This window comes from Labrus bergylta, chromosome 13 (genome assembly GCF_963930695.1).
Source record: "Labrus bergylta chromosome 13, fLabBer1.1, whole genome shotgun sequence".
In the NCBI taxonomy this organism is placed as follows: Eukaryota; Metazoa; Chordata; class Actinopteri; order Labriformes; family Labridae; genus Labrus; species Labrus bergylta.
Window position 1 is genome coordinate 7,075,513 of NC_089207.1, and position 14,700 is coordinate 7,090,212.

Below are 14,700 nucleotides of genomic sequence, written 5' to 3' on the forward strand. Positions count from 1 at the left end.
CCATAGGCCCACACGTTTGAGTAGAAAAGTAATAAAATCAACTAGGTCATAGTCACTTGCTCTAATTTTGGCGAGGTGTTACTTTAAACCTAAGTATGTATAAATAACCCTTTAACAACCTGTTCATTCGCTTACGGCCATACCACCCTGAACACGCCCGATCTCGTCCGATCTCGGAAGCTAAGCAGGGTCGGGCCTGGTTAGTACTTGGATGGGAGACCGCCTGGGAATACCAGGTGCTGTAAGCTTTTAATACCTCCTTTAGCCAGAAGAGGGCGCTGTTGCCTCACTAGTGGAGAAAGGACTGAGAGAAACAGGCCAGTGGAAAATGAAACATGATTTTATTTGGCAGTCTGTCCTCTTTTTTTTTGTTGCAATTTTCATCAATGTTTTCAGTGAGTATTAATACATATTACGCTCTCTGGAGGCTGTTTTCAAAGTTCAGTTTTACATTCAAAAAGTACATGTAGCCTACTTACGTAAGGACTACTGCATTAACATATTTTAATTACTTGTACTTAGGTTACTCTTTACTTCCCCACAACACTCTGGTAGCCATATTATACATTTGATTCAACTGGAAATATTCACCATCATTATAAATGTTTTCACATCAATAATAAACATTTACACCAAATCAGGAATTATTATAAATGATTACTATTAAGATTGAATTTAAAAAAAACCTGCAAACAAGTGATGCTTACTTATCAATCAATTGACGATTTTTCAGAAGTTGACCATTTCGCATCGTCACTTTTACTGTGGATTTATTAAGGTTTTCAATCCTGCAAACTTGTGAACAGTGAACAGCAGAAATAAGTTTAAATGTTGCATTAAGGCACACAAGATTTAGGATTATTATAGTAGCCTAAGCAGTGATTGATTAAGATACAAGGGACAACTTGAAATTATGTTTTTATCACCACTTACTTGTTTTGAGGTAATCTTGAATGACAAATGAATAAATCAGCCATTGCAATGTTTCATGTAGAAATCATAACCCTGTGGGGCATACATATTTGATCCCCTCACATTCTCCATTGTAACTAATCATTAAAAAAAACAATCCTCCATTAGGAATCACAAAGGAACACTTACTAATTATATGAAAATTCATAATTATTACAATCAGTCCCTATATATGCTATAGATGATCCCCAATCAAAATTCAGTGTAAGCTACTTTGTAGGAAAGTAGAAGCAATGATAGACAAATAAAAAAAGAACTGCAGTGCATAGCAGGAGGTTACAGCGTGCCCTGCTGGCTGAAGCAGGTATTAAAAGCTTACAGCACCTGGTATTCCCAGGCGGTCTCCCATCCAAGTACTAACCAGGCCAGTTTTGAAAGAGGGAAGTTAATCTTCACGGAATCGGTTTGTTCAATGTGTTTATCAGACGTTTGAACGTTCAGTTTGCCCGCAAGTCGTGAAACAAGTCTTAAAAACAAGCTGCAAGTCTTTAGTTAACTCCCAGCGTCAAAGTATTGCTGAATCTAGTAAGATTAAGTGTAAGTCTATCCATAGGCCCACACGTTTGAGTAGAAAAGTAATAAAATCAACTAGGTCATAGTCACTTGCTCTAATTTTGGCGAGGTGTTACTTTAAACCTAAGTATGTATAAATAACCCTTTAACAACCTGTTCATTCGCTTACGGCCATACCACCCTGAACACGCCCGATCTCGTCCGATCTCGGAAGCTAAGCAGGTTCGGGCCTGGTTAGTACTTGGATGGGAGACCGCCTGGGAATACCAGGTGCTGTAAGCTTTTAATACCTCCTTTAGCCAGAAGAGGGCGCTGTTGCCTCACTAGTGGAGAAAGGACTGAGAGAAACAGGCCAGTGGAAAATGAAACATGATTTTATTTGGCAGTCTGTCCTCTTTTTTTTTGTTGCAATTTTCATCAATGTTTTCAGTGAGTATTAATACATATTACGCTCTCTGGAGGCTGTTTTCAAAGTTCAGTTTTACATTCAAAAAGTACATGTAGCCTACTTACGTAAGGACTACTGCATTAACATATTTTAATTACTTGTACTTAGGTTACTCTTTACTTCCCCACAACACTCTGGTAGCCATATTATACATTTGATTCAACTGGAAATATTCACCATCATTATAAATGTTTTCACATCAATAATAAACATTTACACCAAATCAGGAATTATTATAAATGATTACTATTAAGATTGAATTTAAAAAAAACCTGCAAACAAGTGATGCTTACTTATCAATCAATTGACGATTTTTCAGAAGTTGACCATTTCGCATCGTCACTTTTACTGTGGATTTATTAAGGTTTTCAATCCTGCAAACTTGTGAACAGTGAACAGCAGAAATAAGTTTAAATGTTGCATTAAGGCACACAAGATTTAGGATTATTATAGTAGCCTAAGCAGTGATTGATTAAGATACAAGGGACAACTCGAAATTATGTTTTTATCACCACTTACTTGTTTTGAGGTAATCTTGAATGACAAATGAATAAATCAGCCATTGCAATGTTTCATGTAGAAATCATAACCCTGTGGGGCATACATATTTGATCCCCTCACATTCTCCATTGTAACTAATCATTAAAAAAACAATCCTCCATTAGGAATCACAAAGGAACACTTACTAATTATATGAAAATTCATAATTATTACAATCAGTCCCTATATATGCTATAGATGATCCCCAATCAAAATTCAGTGTAAGCTACTTTGTAGGAAAGTAGAAGCAATGATAGACAAATAAAAAAAGAACTGCAGTGCATAGCAGGAGGTTACAGCGTCCCCTGCTGGCTGAAGCAGGTATTAAAAGCTTACAGCACCTGGGATTCCCAGGCGGTCTCCCATCCAAGTACTAACCAGGCCAGTTTTGAAAGAGGGAAGTTAATCTTCACGGAATCGGTTTGTTCAATGTGTTTATCAGACGTTTGAACGTTCAGTTTGCCCGCAAGTCGTGAAACAAGTCTTAAAAACAAGCTGCAAGTCTTTAGTTAACTCCCAGCGTCAAAGTATTGCTGAATCTAGTAAGATTAAGTGTAAGTCTATCCATAGGCCCACACGTTTGAGTAGAAAAGTAATAAAATCAACTAGGTCATAGTCACTTGCTCTAATTTTGGCGAGGTGTTACTTTAAACCTAAGTATGTATAAATAACCCTTTAACAACCTGTTCATTCGCTTACGGCCATACCACCCTGAACACGCCCGATCTCGTCCGATCTCGGAAGCTAAGCAGGGTCGGGCCTGGTTAGTACTTGGATGGGAGACCGCCTGGGAATACCAGGTGCTGTAAGCTTTTAATACCTCCTTTAGCCAGAAGAGGGCGCTGTTGCCTCACTAGTGGAGAAAGGACTGAGAGAAACAGGCCAGTGGAAAATGAAACATGATTTTATTTGGCAGTCTGTCCTCTTTTTTTTTGTTGCAATTTTCATCAATGTTTTCAGTGAGTATTAATACATATTACGCTCTCTGGAGGCTGTTTTCAAAGTTCAGTTTTACATTCAAAAAGTACATGTAGCCTACTTACGTAAGGACTACTGCATTAACATATTTTAATTACTTGTACTTAGGTTACTCTTTACTTCCCCACAACACTCTGGTAGCCATATTATACATTTGATTCAACTGGAAATATTCACCATCATTATAAATGTTTTCACATCAATAATAAACATTTACACCAAATCAGGAATTATTATAAATGATTACTATTAAGATTGAATTTAAAAAAAACCTGCAAACAAGTGATGCTTACTTATCAATCAATTGACGATTTTTCAGAAGTTGACCATTTCGCATCGTCACTTTTACTGTGGATTTATTAAGGTTTTCAATCCTGCAAACTTGTGAACAGTGAACAGCAGAAATAAGTTTAAATGTTGCATTAAGGCACACAAGATTTAGGATTATTATAGTAGCCTAAGCAGTGATTGATTAAGATACAAGGGACAACTCGAAATTATGTTTTTATCACCACTTACTTGTTTTGAGGTAATCTTGAATGACAAATGAATAAATCAGCCATTGCAATGTTTCATGTAGAAATCATAACCCTGTGGGGCATACATATTTGATCCCCTCACATTCTCCATTGTAACTAATCATTAAAAAAACAATCCTCCATTAGGAATCACAAAGGAACACTTACTAATTATATGAAAATTCATAATTATTACAATCAGTCCCTATATATGCTATAGATGATCCCCAATCAAAATTCAGTGTAAGCTACTTTGTAGGAAAGTAGAAGCAATGATAGACAAATAAAAAAAGAACTGCAGTGCATAGCAGGAGGTTACAGCGTCCCCTGCTGGCTGAAGCAGGTATTAAAAGCTTACAGCACCTGGGATTCCCAGGCGGTCTCCCATCCAAGTACTAACCAGGCCAGTTTTGAAAGAGGGAAGTTAATCTTCACGGAATCGGTTTGTTCAATGTGTTTATCAGACGTTTGAACGTTCAGTTTGCCCGCAAGTCGTGAAACAAGTCTTAAAAACAAGCTGCAAGTCTTTAGTTAACTCCCAGCGTCAAAGTATTGCTGAATCTAGTAAGATTAAGTGTAAGTCTATCCATAGGCCCACACGTTTGAGTAGAAAAGTAATAAAATCAACTAGGTCATAGTCACTTGCTCTAATTTTGGCGAGGTGTTACTTTAAACCTAAGTATGTATAAATAACCCTTTAACAACCTGTTCATTCGCTTACGGCCATACCACCCTGAACACGCCCGATCTCGTCCGATCTCGGAAGCTAAGCAGGGTCGGGCCTGGTTAGTACTTGGATGGGAGACCGCCTGGGAATACCAGGTGCTGTAAGCTTTTAATACCTCCTTTAGCCAGAAGAGGGCGCTGTTGCCTCACTAGTGGAGAAAGGACTGAGAGAAACAGGCCAGTGGAAAATGAAACATGATTTTATTTGGCAGTCTGTCCTCTTTTTTTTTGTTGCAATTTTCATCAATGTTTTCAGTGAGTATTAATACATATTACGCTCTCTGGAGGCTGTTTTCAAAGTTCAGTTTTACATTCAAAAAGTACATGTAGCCTACTTACGTAAGGACTACTGCATTAACATATTTTAATTACTTGTACTTAGGTTACTCTTTACTTCCCCACAACACTCTGGTAGCCATATTATACATTTGATTCAACTGGAAATATTCACCATCATTATAAATGTTTTCACATCAATAATAAACATTTACACCAAATCAGGAATTATTATAAATGATTACTATTAAGATTGAATTTAAAAAAAACCTGCAAACAAGTGATGCTTACTTATCAATCAATTGACGATTTTTCAGAAGTTGACCATTTCGCATCGTCACTTTTACTGTGGATTTATTAAGGTTTTCAATCCTGCAAACTTGTGAACAGTGAACAGCAGAAATAAGTTTAAATGTTGCATTAAGGCACACAAGATTTAGGATTATTATAGTAGCCTAAGCAGTGATTGATTAAGATACAAGGGACAACTTGAAATTATGTTTTTATCACCACTTACTTGTTTTGAGGTAATCTTGAATGACAAATGAATAAATCAGCCATTGCAATGTTTCATGTAGAAATCATAACCCTGTGGGGCATACATATTTGATCCCCTCACATTCTCCATTGTAACTAATCATTAAAAAAAACAATCCTCCATTAGGAATCACAAAGGAACACTTACTAATTATATGAAAATTCATAATTATTACAATCAGTCCCTATATATGCTATAGATGATCCCCAATCAAAATTCAGTGTAAGCTACTTTGTAGGAAAGTAGAAGCAATGATAGACAAATAAAAAAAGAACTGCAGTGCATAGCAGGAGGTTACAGCGTGCCCTGCTGGCTGAAGCAGGTATTAAAAGCTTACAGCACCTGGTATTCCCAGGCGGTCTCCCATCCAAGTACTAACCAGGCCAGTTTTGAAAGAGGGAAGTTAATCTTCACGGAATCGGTTTGTTCAATGTGTTTATCAGACGTTTGAACGTTCAGTTTGCCCGCAAGTCGTGAAACAAGTCTTAAAAACAAGCTGCAAGTCTTTAGTTAACTCCCAGCGTCAAAGTATTGCTGAATCTAGTAAGATTAAGTGTAAGTCTATCCATAGGCCCACACGTTTGAGTAGAAAAGTAATAAAATCAACTAGGTCATAGTCACTTGCTCTAATTTTGGCGAGGTGTTACTTTAAACCTAAGTATGTATAAATAACCCTTTAACAACCTGTTCATTCGCTTACGGCCATACCACCCTGAACACGCCCGATCTCGGAAGCTAAGCAGGGTCGGGCCTGGTTAGTACTTGGATGGGAGACCGCCTGGGAATACCAGGTGCTGTAAGCTTTTAATACCTCCTTTAGCCAGAAGAGGGCGCTGTTGCCTCACTAGTGGAGAAAGGACTGAGAGAAACAGGCCAGTGGAAAATGAAACATGATTTTATTTGGCAGTCTGTCCTCTTTTTTTTTGTTGCAATTTTCATCAATGTTTTCAGTGAGTATTAATACATATTACGCTCTCTGGAGGCTGTTTTCAAAGTTCAGTTTTACATTCAAAAAGTACATGTAGCCTACTTACGTAAGGACTACTGCATTAACATATTTTAATTACTTGTACTTAGGTTACTCTTTACTTCCCCACAACACTCTGGTAGCCATATTATACATTTGATTCAACTGGAAATATTCACCATCATTATAAATGTTTTCACATCAATAATAAACATTTACACCAAATCAGGAATTATTATAAATGATTACTATTAAGATTGAATTTAAAAAAAACCTGCAAACAAGTGATGCTTACTTATCAATCAATTGACGATTTTTCAGAAGTTGACCATTTCGCATCGTCACTTTTACTGTGGATTTATTAAGGTTTTCAATCCTGCAAACTTGTGAACAGTGAACAGCAGAAATAAGTTTAAATGTTGCATTAAGGCACACAAGATTTAGGATTATTATAGTAGCCTAAGCAGTGATTGATTAAGATACAAGGGACAACTCGAAATTATGTTTTTATCACCACTTACTTGTTTTGAGGTAATCTTGAATGACAAATGAATAAATCAGCCATTGCAATGTTTCATGTAGAAATCATAACCCTGTGGGGCATACATATTTGATCCCCTCACATTCTCCATTGTAACTAATCATTAAAAAAACAATCCTCCATTAGGAATCACAAAGGAACACTTACTAATTATATGAAAATTCATAATTATTACAATCAGTCCCTATATATGCTATAGATGATCCCCAATCAAAATTCAGTGTAAGCTACTTTGTAGGAAAGTAGAAGCAATGATAGACAAATAAAAAAAGAACTGCAGTGCATAGCAGGAGGTTACAGCGTCCCCTGCTGGCTGAAGCAGGTATTAAAAGCTTACAGCACCTGGGATTCCCAGGCGGTCTCCCATCCAAGTACTAACCAGGCCAGTTTTGAAAGAGGGAAGTTAATCTTCACGGAATCGGTTTGTTCAATGTGTTTATCAGACGTTTGAACGTTCAGTTTGCCCGCAAGTCGTGAAACAAGTCTTAAAAACAAGCTGCAAGTCTTTAGTTAACTCCCAGCGTCAAAGTATTGCTGAATCTAGTAAGATTAAGTGTAAGTCTATCCATAGGCCCACACGTTTGAGTAGAAAAGTAATAAAATCAACTAGGTCATAGTCACTTGCTCTAATTTTGGCGAGGTGTTACTTTAAACCTAAGTATGTATAAATAACCCTTTAACAACCTGTTCATTCGCTTACGGCCATACCACCCTGAACACGCCCGATCTCGTCCGATCTCGGAAGCTAAGCAGGGTCGGGCCTGGTTAGTACTTGGATGGGAGACCGCCTGGGAATACCAGGTGCTGTAAGCTTTTAATACCTCCTTTAGCCAGAAGAGGGCGCTGTTGCCTCACTAGTGGAGAAAGGACTGAGAGAAACAGGCCAGTGGAAAATGAAACATGATTTTATTTGGCAGTCTGTCCTCTTTTTTTTTGTTGCAATTTTCATCAATGTTTTCAGTGAGTATTAATACATATTACGCTCTCTGGAGGCTGTTTTCAAAGTTCAGTTTTACATTCAAAAAGTACATGTAGCCTACTTACGTAAGGACTACTGCATTAACATATTTTAATTACTTGTACTTAGGTTACTCTTTACTTCCCCACAACACTCTGGTAGCCATATTATACATTTGATTCAACTGGAAATATTCACCATCATTATAAATGTTTTCACATCAATAATAAACATTTACACCAAATCAGGAATTATTATAAATGATTACTATTAAGATTGAATTTAAAAAAAACCTGCAAACAAGTGATGCTTACTTATCAATCAATTGACGATTTTTCAGAAGTTGACCATTTCGCATCGTCACTTTTACTGTGGATTTATTAAGGTTTTCAATCCTGCAAACTTGTGAACAGTGAACAGCAGAAATAAGTTTAAATGTTGCATTAAGGCACACAAGATTTAGGATTATTATAGTAGCCTAAGCAGTGATTGATTAAGATACAAGGGACAACTCGAAATTATGTTTTTATCACCACTTACTTGTTTTGAGGTAATCTTGAATGACAAATGAATAAATCAGCCATTGCAATGTTTCATGTAGAAATCATAACCCTGTGGGGCATACATATTTGATCCCCTCACATTCTCCATTGTAACTAATCATTAAAAAAACAATCCTCCATTAGGAATCACAAAGGAACACTTACTAATTATATGAAAATTCATAATTATTACAATCAGTCCCTATATATGCTATAGATGATCCCCAATCAAAATTCAGTGTAAGCTACTTTGTAGGAAAGTAGAAGCAATGATAGACAAATAAAAAAAGAACTGCAGTGCATAGCAGGAGGTTACAGCGTCCCCTGCTGGCTGAAGCAAGTATTAAAAGCTTACAGCACCTGGGATTCCCAGGCGGTCTCCCATCCAAGTACTAACCAGGCCAGTTTTGAAAGAGGGAAGTTAATCTTCACGGAATCGGTTTGTTCAATGTGTTTATCAGACGTTTGAACGTTCAGTTTGCCCGCAAGTCGTGAAACAAGTCTTAAAAACAAGCTGCAAGTCTTTAGTTAACTCCCAGCGTCAAAGTATTGCTGAATCTAGTAAGATTAAGTGTAAGTCTATCCATAGGCCCACACGTTTGAGTAGAAAAGTAATAAAATCAACTAGGTCATAGTCACTTGCTCTAATTTTGGCGAGGTGTTACTTTAAACCTAAATATGTATAAATAACCCTTTAACAACCTGTTCATTCACTTACGGCCATACCACCCTGAACACGCCCGATCTCGTCCGATCTCAGAAGCTAAGCAGGGTCGGACCTGGTTAGTACTTGGATGGGAGACCGCCTGGGAATACCAGGTGCTGTAAGCTTTTAATACCTCCTTTAGCCAGAAGAGGGCGCTGTTGCCTCACTAGTGGAGAAAGGACTGAGAGAAACAGGCCAGTGGAAAATGAAACATGATTTTATTTGGCAGTCTGTCCTCTTTTTTTTTGTTGCAATTTTCATCAATGTTTTCAGTGAGTATTAATACATATTACGCTCTCTGGAGGCTGTTTTCAAAGTTCAGTTTTACATTCAAAAAGTACATGTAGCCTACTTACGTAAGGACTACTGCATTAACATATTTTAATTACTTGTACTTAGGTTACTCTTTACTTCCCCACAACACTCTGGTAGCCATATTATACATTTGATTCAACTGGAAATATTCACCATCATTATAAATGTTTTCACATCAATAATAAACATTTACACCAAATCAGGAATTATTATAAATGATTACTATTAAGATTGAATTTAAAAAAAACCTGCAAACAAGTGATGCTTACTTATCAATCAATTGACGATTTTTCAGAAGTTGACCATTTCGCATCGTCACTTTTACTGTGGATTTATTAAGGTTTTCAATCCTGCAAACTTGTGAACAGTGAACAGCAGAAATAAGTTTAAATGTTGCATTAAGGCACACAAGATTTAGGATTATTATAGTAGCCTAAGCAGTGATTGATTAAGATACAAGGGACAACTCGAAATTATGTTTTTATCACCACTTACTTGTTTTGAGGTAATCTTGAATGACAAATGAATAAATCAGCCATTGCAATGTTTCATGTAGAAATCATAACCCTGTGGGGCATACATATTTGATCCCCTCACATTCTCCATTGTAACTAATCATTAAAAAAAACAATCCTCCATTAGGAATCACAAAGGAACACTTACTAATTATATGAAAATTCATAATTATTACAATCAGTCCCTATATATGCTATAGATGATCCCCAATCAAAATTCAGTGTAAGCTACTTTGTAGGAAAGTAGAAGCAATGATAGACAAATAAAAAAAGAACTGCAGTGCATAGCAGGAGGTTACAGCGCCCCCTGCTGGCTGAAGCAGGTATTAAAAGCTTACAGCACCTGGGATTCCCAGGCGGTCTCCCATCCAAGTACTAACCAGGCCAGTTTTGAAAGAGGGAAGTTAATCTTCACGGAATCGGTTTGTTCAATGTGTTTATCAGACGTTTGAACGTTCAGTTTGCCCGCAAGTCGTGAAACAAGTCTTAAAAACAAGCTGCAAGTCTTTAGTTAACTCCCAGCGTCAAAGTATTGCTGAATCTAGTAAGATTAAGTGTAAGTCTATCCATAGGCCCACACGTTTGAGTAGAAAAGTAATAAAATCAACTAGGTCATAGTCACTTGCTCTAATTTTGGCGAGGTGTTACTTTAAACCTAAGTATGTATAAATAACCCTTTAACAACCTGTTCATTCGCTTACGGCCATACCACCCTGAACACGCCCGATCTCGTCCGATCTCGGAAGCTAAGCAGGGTCGGGCCTGGTTAGTACTTGGATGGGAGACCGCCTGGGAATACCAGGTGCTGTAAGCTTTTAATACCTCCTTTAGCCAGAAGAGGGCGCTGTTGCCTCACTAGTGGAGAAAGGACTGAGAGAAACAGGCCAGTGGAAAATGAAACATGATTTTATTTGGCAGTCTGTCCTCTTTTTTTTTGTTGCAATTTTCATCAATGTTTTCAGTGAGTATTAATACATATTACGCTCTCTGGAGGCTGTTTTCAAAGTTCAGTTTTACATTCAAAAAGTACATGTAGCCTACTTACGTAAGGACTACTGCATTAACATATTTTAATTACTTGTACTTAGGTTACTCTTTACTTCCCCACAACACTCTGGTAGCCATATTATACATTTGATTCAACTGGAAATATTCACCATCATTATAAATGTTTTCACATCAATAATAAACATTTACACCAAATCAGGAATTATTATAAATGATTACTATTAAGATTGAATTTAAAAAAAACCTGCAAACAAGTGATGCTTACTTATCAATCAATTGACGATTTTTCAGAAGTTGACCATTTCGCATCGTCACTTTTACTGTGGATTTATTAAGGTTTTCAATCCTGCAAACTTGTGAACAGTGAACAGCAGAAATAAGTTTAAATGTTGCATTAAGGCACACAAGATTTAGGATTATTATAGTAGCCTAAGCAGTGATTGATTAAGATACAAGGGACAACTCGAAATTATGTTTTTATCACCACTTACTTGTTTTGAGGTAATCTTGAATGACAAATGAATAAATCAGCCATTGCAATGTTTCATGTAGAAATCATAACCCTGTGGGGCATACATATTTGATCCCCTCACATTCTCCATTGTAACTAATCATTAAAAAAAACAATCCTCCATTAGGAATCACAAAGGAACACTTACTAATTATATGAAAATTCATAATTATTACAATCAGTCCCTATATATGCTATAGATGATCCCCAATCAAAATTCAGTGTAAGCTACTTTGTAGGAAAGTAGAAGCAATGATAGACAAATAAAAAAAGAACTGCAGTGCATAGCAGGAGGTTACAGCGCCCCCTGCTGGCTGAAGCAGGTATTAAAAGCTTACAGCACCTGGGATTCCCAGGCGGTCTCCCATCCAAGTACTAACCAGGCCAGTTTTGAAAGAGGGAAGTTAATCTTCACGGAATCGGTTTGTTCAATGTGTTTATCAGACGTTTGAACGTTCAGTTTGCCCGCAAGTCGTGAAACAAGTCTTAAAAACAAGCTGCAAGTCTTTAGTTAACTCCCAGCGTCAAAGTATTGCTGAATCTAGTAAGATTAAGTGTAAGTCTATCCATAGGCCCACACGTTTGAGTAGAAAAGTAATAAAATCAACTAGGTCATAGTCACTTGCTCTAATTTTGGCGAGGTGTTACTTTAAACCTAAGTATGTATAAATAACCCTTTAACAACCTGTTCATTCGCTTACGGCCATACCACCCTGAACACGCCCGATCTCGTCCGATCTCGGAAGCTAAGCAGGGTCGGGCCTGGTTAGTACTTGGATGGGAGACCGCCTGGGAATACCAGGTGCTGTAAGCTTTTAATACCTCCTTTAGCCAGAAGAGGGCGCTGTTGCCTCACTAGTGGAGAAAGGACTGAGAGAAACAGGCCAGTGGAAAATGAAACATGATTTTATTTGGCAGTCTGTCCTCTTTTTTTTTGTTGCAATTTTCATCAATGTTTTCAGTGAGTATTAATACATATTACGCTCTCTGGAGGCTGTTTTCAAAGTTCAGTTTTACATTCAAAAAGTACATGTAGCCTACTTACGTAAGGACTACTGCATTAACATATTTTAATTACTTGTACTTAGGTTACTCTTTACTTCCCCACAACACTCTGGTAGCCATATTATACATTTGATTCAACTGGAAATATTCACCATCATTATAAATGTTTTCACATCAATAATAAACATTTACACCAAATCAGGAATTATTATAAATGATTACTATTAAGATTGAATTTAAAAAAAACCTGCAAACAAGTGATGCTTACTTATCAATCAATTGACGATTTTTCAGAAGTTGACCATTTCGCATCGTCACTTTTACTGTGGATTTATTAAGGTTTTCAATCCTGCAAACTTGTGAACAGTGAACAGCAGAAATAAGTTTAAATGTTGCATTAAGGCACACAAGATTTAGGATTATTATAGTAGCCTAAGCAGTGATTGATTAAGATACAAGGGACAACTCGAAATTATGTTTTTATCACCACTTACTTGTTTTGAGGTAATCTTGAATGACAAATGAATAAATCAGCCATTGCAATGTTTCATGTAGAAATCATAACCCTGTGGGGCATACATATTTGATCCCCTCACATTCTCCATTGTAACTAATCATTAAAAAAACAATCCTCCATTAGGAATCACAAAGGAACACTTACTAATTATATGAAAATTCATAATTATTACAATCAGTCCCTATATATGCTATAGATGATCCCCAATCAAAATTCAGTGTAAGCTACTTTGTAGGAAAGTAGAAGCAATGATAGACAAATAAAAAAAGAACTGCAGTGCATAGCAGGAGGTTACAGCGTCCCCTGCTGGCTGAAGCAGGTATTAAAAGCTTACAGCACCTGGGATTCCCAGGCGGTCTCCCATCCAAGTACTAACCAGGCCAGTTTTGAAAGAGGGAAGTTAATCTTCACGGAATCGGTTTGTTCAATGTGTTTATCAGACGTTTGAACGTTCAGTTTGCCCGCAAGTCGTGAAACAAGTCTTAAAAACAAGCTGCAAGTCTTTAGTTAACTCCCAGCGTCAAAGTATTGCTGAATCTAGTAAGATTAAGTGTAAGTCTATCCATAGGCCCACACGTTTGAGTAGAAAAGTAATAAAATCAACTAGGTCATAGTCACTTGCTCTAATTTTGGCGAGGTGTTACTTTAAACCTAAGTATGTATAAATAACCCTTTAACAACCTGTTCATTCACTTACGGCCATACCACCCTGAACACGCCCGATCTCGTCCGATCTCGGAAGCTAAGCAGGGTCGGGCCTGGTTAGTACTTGGATGGGAGACCGCCTGGGAATACCAGGTGCTGTAAGCTTTTAATACCTCCTTTAGCCAGAAGAGGGCGCTGTTGCCTCACTAGTGGAGAAAGGACTGAGAGAAACAGGCCAGTGGAAAATGAAACATGATTTTATTTGGCAGTCTGTCCTCTTTTTTTTTGTTGCAATTTTCATCAATGTTTTCAGTGAGTATTAATACATATTACGCTCTCTGGAGGCTGTTTTCAAAGTTCAGTTTTACATTCAAAAAGTACATGTAGCCTACTTACGTAAGGACTACTGCATTAACATATTTTAATTACTTGTACTTAGGTTACTCTTTACTTCCCCACAACACTCTGGTAGCCATATTATACATTTGATTCAACTGGAAATATTCACCATCATTATAAATGTTTTCACATCAATAATAAACATTTACACCAAATCAGGAATTATTATAAATGATTACTATTAAGATTGAATTTAAAAAAAACCTGCAAACAAGTGATGCTTACTTATCAATCAATTGACGATTTTTCAGAAGTTGACCATTTCGCATCGTCACTTTTACTGTGGATTTATTAAGGTTTTCAATCCTGCAAACTTGTGAACAGTGAACAGCAGAAATAAGTTTAAATGTTGCATTAAGGCACACAAGATTTAGGATTATTATAGTAGCCTAAGCAGTGATTGATTAAGATACAAGGGACAACTCGAAATTATGTTTTTATCACCACTTACTTGTTTTGAGGTAATCTTGAATGACAAATGAATAAATCAGCTATTGCAATGTTTCATGTAGAAATCATAACCCTGTGGGGCATACATATTTGATCCCCTCACATTCTCCAT

The 14,700-nt window shown here is 37.0% G+C and overlaps 9 non-coding genes and 1 pseudogene across 9 annotated transcripts; all 10 read left to right on the forward strand.

Annotated features, from left to right (window-relative positions):
• The first annotated feature begins 129 nt into the window (after positions 1-129).
• On the forward strand, positions 130-248 carry LOC136181658 (5S ribosomal RNA). The gene has a single exon (XR_010668005.1). It is a non-coding gene; the product is annotated as a 5S ribosomal RNA (ribosomal RNA).
• Positions 249-1,648: 1,400 nt separating this feature from the next.
• On the forward strand, positions 1,649-1,767 carry LOC136181674 (5S ribosomal RNA). The gene has a single exon (XR_010668021.1). It is a non-coding gene; the product is annotated as a 5S ribosomal RNA (ribosomal RNA).
• A 1,399-nt stretch (positions 1,768-3,166) lies between these two features.
• Positions 3,167-3,285, forward strand: LOC136181669 (5S ribosomal RNA). The gene has a single exon (XR_010668016.1). It is a non-coding gene; the product is annotated as a 5S ribosomal RNA (ribosomal RNA).
• Positions 3,286-4,684: 1,399 nt separating this feature from the next.
• LOC136181680 (5S ribosomal RNA) lies at positions 4,685-4,803 on the forward strand. The gene has a single exon (XR_010668027.1). It is a non-coding gene; the product is annotated as a 5S ribosomal RNA (ribosomal RNA).
• A 1,400-nt stretch (positions 4,804-6,203) lies between these two features.
• LOC136181846 (5S ribosomal RNA) lies at positions 6,204-6,312 on the forward strand (annotated as a pseudogene).
• A 1,399-nt stretch (positions 6,313-7,711) lies between these two features.
• Positions 7,712-7,830, forward strand: LOC136181691 (5S ribosomal RNA). The gene has a single exon (XR_010668038.1). It is a non-coding gene; the product is annotated as a 5S ribosomal RNA (ribosomal RNA).
• A 1,399-nt stretch (positions 7,831-9,229) lies between these two features.
• LOC136181815 (5S ribosomal RNA) lies at positions 9,230-9,348 on the forward strand. The gene has a single exon (XR_010668162.1). It is a non-coding gene; the product is annotated as a 5S ribosomal RNA (ribosomal RNA).
• A 1,400-nt stretch (positions 9,349-10,748) lies between these two features.
• LOC136181701 (5S ribosomal RNA) lies at positions 10,749-10,867 on the forward strand. Its single transcript, XR_010668048.1, has one exon. It is a non-coding gene; the product is annotated as a 5S ribosomal RNA (ribosomal RNA).
• Positions 10,868-12,267: 1,400 nt separating this feature from the next.
• Positions 12,268-12,386, forward strand: LOC136181712 (5S ribosomal RNA). The gene has a single exon (XR_010668059.1). It is a non-coding gene; the product is annotated as a 5S ribosomal RNA (ribosomal RNA).
• Positions 12,387-13,785: 1,399 nt separating this feature from the next.
• LOC136181453 (5S ribosomal RNA) lies at positions 13,786-13,904 on the forward strand. The gene has a single exon (XR_010667800.1). It is a non-coding gene; the product is annotated as a 5S ribosomal RNA (ribosomal RNA).
• The last annotated feature ends 796 nt before the right edge of the window (positions 13,905-14,700 follow it).